The sequence below is a fragment of the Aplysia californica genome, unplaced genomic scaffold, assembly GCF_000002075.1.
Source record: "Aplysia californica isolate F4 #8 unplaced genomic scaffold, AplCal3.0 scaffold00280, whole genome shotgun sequence".
In the NCBI taxonomy this organism is placed as follows: Eukaryota; Metazoa; Mollusca; class Gastropoda; order Aplysiida; family Aplysiidae; genus Aplysia; species Aplysia californica.
This window is the reverse complement of record NW_004797550.1, coordinates 400,458-407,473: the sequence shown is the minus strand read 5'-3', so window position 1 is coordinate 407,473 and position 7,016 is coordinate 400,458.

Genomic DNA, 7,016 nt, shown 5'->3' with positions numbered 1-7,016 from the left:
CTCGATATACAACCCTGTTTGGATGTGTGCTTCACAGTGTCGATGGATACTTCTTGCCAAACTTAATTTTATTGACCTTTTCTAGATATATTTGGGGTAGATCATGTCCCCAACACGTTGTGTTCATTTAGACCCACAAAATGTTTACTTCGTTGTATTGATTTTTTCAAAATATTGGCGCGTATTTGGTGCGTAGTTTTTAGAGCAAGACGAGATCTAGATCTCTCTATATCCTAGATGTATAATTTGGAGCATATAATTTAAGACTGATTTGGAGTAATTTGCAAGACAGAAGTGCCGTTTATGCTTTGAGACTGAAGGGTCATGGGTTTGAACCCTGCCATGGGACCGAAATTGTGTCCTTGGTGTAGATGTATGTTGTATGACTTTTCCTCACTTTATCGAAGTGGGAATGGGTACCCAGTGGTAGGCGGGAAAGATATCTTGTAACAACAAATGCGTTAGTACCCCTAGGAACCCTAGAACACGACCCAGATACGTTCTCGGCTGCCCGGGGAAGCATACAAGGCAAGCTGGGAATCAAATGTGCACATTAACAAACTGACCGGATCTCTTCCTGTCTTTCACATGATTTGAGAGAAGGAAAATCCGTGTAGACTGCATCATCTCCCTTATACTTATACACAACATCGATCCACTGAAAGGATTCGAACCCGCAACCTTGTTGTTGAGAGTGTGCAAGCCTAACCAATAAACATACATTATGAACAATTCAAAAATGAGTGTGAAAAATTTGTTCACCAAAAAATGTTTTTTGTGTCCCTTTATTTTGTGTTATGAACGATATATAGTTGTTTAGTTTCTTTAAAAAAAATTACTTTGTTAGATCTATCTTTTTCTTTTAAAAAATATGATTTAATTTATACGAATCATGTTCATGTTGACAATGATATCCAAAAGCCGACTACCCCCTGAGATCTAAAAGGGGAACACCAAGAAGCAACCATCACACTACAAGGAATACATAAGATAAGATAAGATAAGATAAGATAAGATAAGATAAGATAAGATAAGATAAGATAAGATAAGATAAGATACATCTTTATTGTCCAGATCCTGGCACATTGGTTTGGTGTTCCACCACGAGTACACACACACACACACGCACACACACACACGCACGCACACACACACACACACACACACACACACACACACACACACACACACACACACAAACACACACACAGGTGCACGCACATGCACACACAAGTAGGCTTACAATCACATGCATAATATAAATGAGCAGCAATATAAACAATAATAATCGTAAGTTAGATACACACTCAATGTTATTTTGATGCATGCTCTAAGGTCGTAAGTGCACTAAACAAGATAGATGGTTAAGATGGAAGCATTTTGATAGATGATGGTAAAAATGACCTTCTGTATCTTTCTTTGTTACAGATCAGAAGCATGGGTCTTTTACTTCTGACTGATGTTTTTATTTGAGGGAACAAGGAATACATGTACTTCAAAACAACGTCACTGATAACAAAAGAGGAAGAAAATATAACGACAAAGGACAACGGCATTTATTTGTCAAGATGTTGGAATTTTAGAACCTGACAGCTGTCACTGATACAGGATTTCATCTTTCACAGACAGACAGAAAGACAGACAGACAGACAGACAGACAGACAGACAGACAGACAGACAGACAGACAGACAGACAGACAGACAGACAGACAGGCGGTAGTACATAAATGTTCGCTCACAGACAGACTGACAAAAGAACCCCATTCAGAATCATCATCATCCAGTGCTAGATCTGCGACAGACATCGGCGATCATGGTTCTCCATTCATTCTTTTGCACCGATGCTCTCAAAAAAGGTACATTTCCCTGATCTTTCCCTATTACCCATTTGTTAAGTTTCCCTAAGTATGTTGTTCTGGGCCTACCCCTGCCTAGCTTGCCCTCAATTTTGCCAGTGAGAGCTAGATGTTCAAGACCCTTATGTCTATTTATGTGTCCAAAAAACTGCATTTGTCGTTTCCTGATTGTTTTTAACATTGAGTGTCCCATGTGGGCTTTATCAAGCACTACCTTGTTTGATTTCTTTTCCTTCCACTATACTCTTAGCAGTCTCCAACGAAACCACATTTCTGTTACTTCTATTTTATTTTCACTGTCTTTAGTGATTGTCCAGCATTCACAGCCACATAGAAGGGTTGACCAAACATGGCACTTCAGAACTTTCATTTTGGTGATCATTGAGATGTTTCTATTTTTCAGGATTGGGCTCATTTTATTTCTGTGGAACTTTGGCATCAGACGTTATGATATATCCTAGATATTTAAACTGTGGGACTTGTTTGATCGTTTCACCTTTGCTAGTGAGATTAAAACTAGGCTTTGCTGCTTTTTTTTTATATTACCATGCATTCTGTTTTCTTTACATTCAACACTAATCCTTTACGTTCACTTTCTGTTACAACAGTATCTAGAAGCAATTGAAGGTCCTTTCCAGACAGAATAGCAAAAAACAAACAAACAAAAAAAAAAACACCCCCAAAAAGACAGACACAAAACATTCATACTGAAATACAAATAGACATCATTTATATTCGGACACACAGACAGACAGACAGACGTATAAATAGGAAATGGATACTGTTCATTGACATTCAGTCACAGAAACAGATACACAGACCTGCAGAGAGACAGAAACAGACTGACAGTGACCAACTGACAGACCGACAAACTGATCCAGGAATTGCACACAGACCAATAGTGTGACAAAATAAAACCTTGTGACAATCAGCTGAGTGGGCGTTGGGAGGGTGGCCCACTTTACATCCATCAGCTAACATACGTCGTGAACTGTGACGTTCTTGATTGTCTCAGATGTTTACTGGGATCTGTCAATTATATTTTTGTTTTGCTTTTGTTATTGTTGTTGTTTTGTTTTGTTTTGTCTTATTCTTATTTTTAATGCTCCTAACTGTGTTCTTTTGAGTGAATGAATGTGTTTTTGAATGTGTGTGTATTATGTGTGTGTGTGCGTGTGTGTGAGCATGTATGTGTGTGTGTGTGCGTGTTTATGTATGTGTGTGTTTGTGTATGTAGCCAGAGAGCTGGAATGCTTTGAGTTGATTTTTGTTTTAATTTAGATTAGGGAGCGTTTCATTGTTTTCGTTTGTGCACTGGGATCAAATGATATTATAGTGTATCGTATTGTAGTGTATAGTTTGTGTGTTTGTGAATGTAACAGGCAGCATCTAGACATGGATGGCTGATGCCTCTACAAATACATTATTGATGGTCAGGTATGTGACTGTAAGATGTTGCACGGTTGTATTTAAGTGAATGTATGTTTGTTTGTTTGTTTGTTTTTGTAAAGTGTTTTACGGCGCTCGCAACTGCATAAGGTCATATGAGCGCGCGGGACACACCTAATATTTTCAGTTGGTAGGACATTTTGAATTTTGCCCGGGTGGCGGCCGAAGCCTACTCCTGTCGATTTTAGACGACCAAGGGATCTGTAACGTGCGCAACTTGCACACGGGCCCTCCGAGATTTTTCGTCCTTGTCCGAGAAGGCTATGTGTAGATCTTTCCTACCAGAAGATCAGGGGTGTGGCAGAAAGACAGCAGTAAGAAGAAGCGAAGGAGTAGCAGTAGAAAGGCTGCTAAAAGAATCAGGAGCCCAGAGGAAGGGATAAAGGAGGTGAGGGGGGTGGTGGCAGAAAGAGGAGACGAAAGCAGACGACAGAACATTGCTAGAGAGCAGGAAATGAGGTGAAAGGAGACAAATTGAGAGAAGAAAATTTTTCGGTCGCTACCCGGATTCGAACCCGGCACCTTTGAATGAGAGGCCAACACCTTAACCTCTAGGCCACTAGAGCCCCCCAATGTATGTTTCCGTGTACGTCCATATGTATGTTTGTAATCGTAAGCCTATTTCTAAAAATACGACTGATTGTGAACTGATGTTTACTTTAAACAAACAAACAAACAAGCAAACCCAAAAACAAACAAGCATTCCTGACTGTTTCTGAAGTTATATTTACTTAAGCAAACAAACAAACAAACAAACAAACAAACAAGCAAACAAACATGAATAAGATGACAGTTATTATGTCAAATTACATATCTCACCCCCCCCCACCCCACCCCACCCTTAAAAAATGAAAGACAAAAACAAAAACACGCAAGTGAATTTATAAAAACCGCTAAACAAATGGAGTGGAGTCAAGAATCGGCACGCCATCACCAATCTAGGCCCTCGTCTCTTCCTCGGCCATCAAGTCAGGCCCGAAATGAAAGATGAACAAATCAATCAAGTGTACAACTTGTCTACCACATCACGGCGGGTCTCGTTAGCCCGCGAATCGTGGTGTCCCGGCTGCCCCCCGGGGTTACGTTATGTGCTCAGAGTCCTGATGATGATTGAAACACCATCATTCATGTTTCAATTTGGCCCGCGCCGGTGTGTGAGAAAGTGGCCACATTTAGAGAGGTTATGATCTTCCACCAAAGACGCCAAGGGTGTCTTCCTTTCTTTTTTTAAAACTTTTTTTAGTAGAGGGTTTTACGGCGCTCGCAACTTCATAAGGTCATATGAGCGCCATGTATTTCTTTGTAGGAGATAGTAGATCTAGTCTGTTGCGTTTGTAACACAATGTTAAGTTATGCGAAATGGCATATATACATTGCAAATATAAAATTGTTCATGAGCCACACACATACTGGCGCCCATCATCTGTAGCATAGCAATCAGCCTTTTCACCGTCAGACGCAGAGCATCTGAGTTCGATTCTTGTATTGGGAGAATTTCAACAAAGCATCTTTATCTTTCTGCTCGGACATTGTATCCCTCTCAGCCTGGGTTGTTCGGACACATTATACACAATTCTATTTCCTCGGGTTGATCCTAACAGACAAGGTTGACCCTAACAGACAAGGTTGACAACTGCTTCCTAAGTGATCTGTATTGTGTCGATAGGAGCGTAAAGTACCTACATTACCCCCCCCGCCCCTAAAAAGTACAGTAACAAAACAAACAAACAAAAAAACAAACAAAAACAACAACAACAACAACAAAACAACAACAAACAAACAAAAACAACAAACAACAAACACCCCCCGACAGTTGAACTTCACGACTTCAGTCTTAACCTCTCTAATGAGCTAGGAAGCTGTGACGTCAATCGCATTACAAGCCTCGGGCGCCATTTTCTTGTCGGTCGTCGCAACTGATCGAGACACCCCACATGTGTCATGGGCTCGTTAGCCGGAAACTTACAGAGAGCTGGGGATTGTGGGAGCTGAAATGGATGGGTCACGACATTCAATTACACTTCTTATTGCTGTCCTAGTCCTATCCTACTTTTTCTTTATTAAATCAGAGGATAAATATTGCAGTACTATGACTGCATCTGATCAGCTGTGATGATATATCTGGTTGCTATTTCCTGAGAAGAGGTGGCGTTTGTGTTTACATAAACACGAATCACCAGCGTCTATGATGTAGCGAGAGGGTGTTTGGAGGGTGTCATTGGTAGGTCCTACTTCTAGTCCTTTCCTTCTGTTTGCTGTCTGTCTGTCTGTCTTCCTTTTCCCCAACACTAAATAATCATTACTGCGTCGATGTCCTTTTTTTTTACTCAAACAAATAATGGTGTAGAGGTGCTCGTTTCACCGTCGCACGCAAAAGATTTGTGGTTGATTCTCATATGGGAAGCTTGTTTCTTTTCGGGTTTTTCAAACCGAGTATCTTCGTCTTTCATTTATTTTTTATCTTTTTAGCGGAGAGCGCTTTACGGCGCCCACAAATGCGAATCTCCATTTTTTCTGCTGGGACTGTACATGCCCTTTAGCCGGGACTGGCAGGACTGAAACGGTACCAGCCCCTTAACTATTTATATTGTATTAATTGGGGCGCTAAACATCTACATATAAGCGTAAACAATTTGTTTTAATTTATTGTGTTCATGCTTTACCTTTCTTTCAAGAGAATGCATCGTTTGTTCAGTTGGTATGGCTATGTTTCAAACACACAACGAGGTATTCAGAATTTGGTTTGTTTGGGGGAGTTTTAAAGGCTTTCTGCTCATTTAGGTTAATCCTATTGGCGATGCATGTTTAACTTAGAGCTCTCACTTCTTAAATAAACCCACAGTGTTGAAAGCAACGTTAAATCTAAACGATTTACAATTTTTCTCGCCTTCATGCGTCGGGTTATATAATGTAGTGCAGGCCATAACTTTTACAGAGCAGAAATCCCCACTACGTCATAACGCTGTAACGATCTGTATTATTTCTTAGCTAAAGTAAAGAGAAGAACATCGACACCATGACTGTCATTTAAAATGTACTAGCTGGGCCCCCTTTCGATGAAAGGAATTTTAAAAATCGAGTCATTGAGGAACAGTACGCACGGCTAGTGAACGGAAGCCTCATTTGTTTACAATGTCGTCTTAGAAGACGGACTTTCTCAAGATTAGATCTAAACGAAACTAATGAAAAACTGAAAATTAAGCTTAGATTTATACGGGTTGCACACTTAAAACAGTGCTTAATATTGCGCGACAATGCACAATAGTATCAAACGGAAGTACGACTTGAAATAAACAAACCTGGCGGATTTCTAAAATTACAGACACAGACGCGTCAGCCTACAAAAGCGATCGGCGAAATAAAGAAATTTAGCTTTTTGCCACAAAGCTGTCTCAAAACTGAAAAAAACGAGGGGCGTCATGATCTGGAGAATATTTTAAAGAATCTTTTGGCGAAAACTGCATGTCTATCGATGCGCCATTAAAAAAGCCTTTTGAATAGCAAAATTCGGCCACCACAAATAGATAATAGATTGCAAGAAAAAAGCAAGACTGACTGACACAAAGTAGGGAAGAGAAAGAAGTATTACATGTATAGGACCTACCAATGGCACTCTCTAACCACCCGCTTGATGATTGTCTCCGGAAACTTGCTTAATTCAGTAAAAACCATGCTGGGCTACGATGATTGTGGCTTTGATACTACCAAATA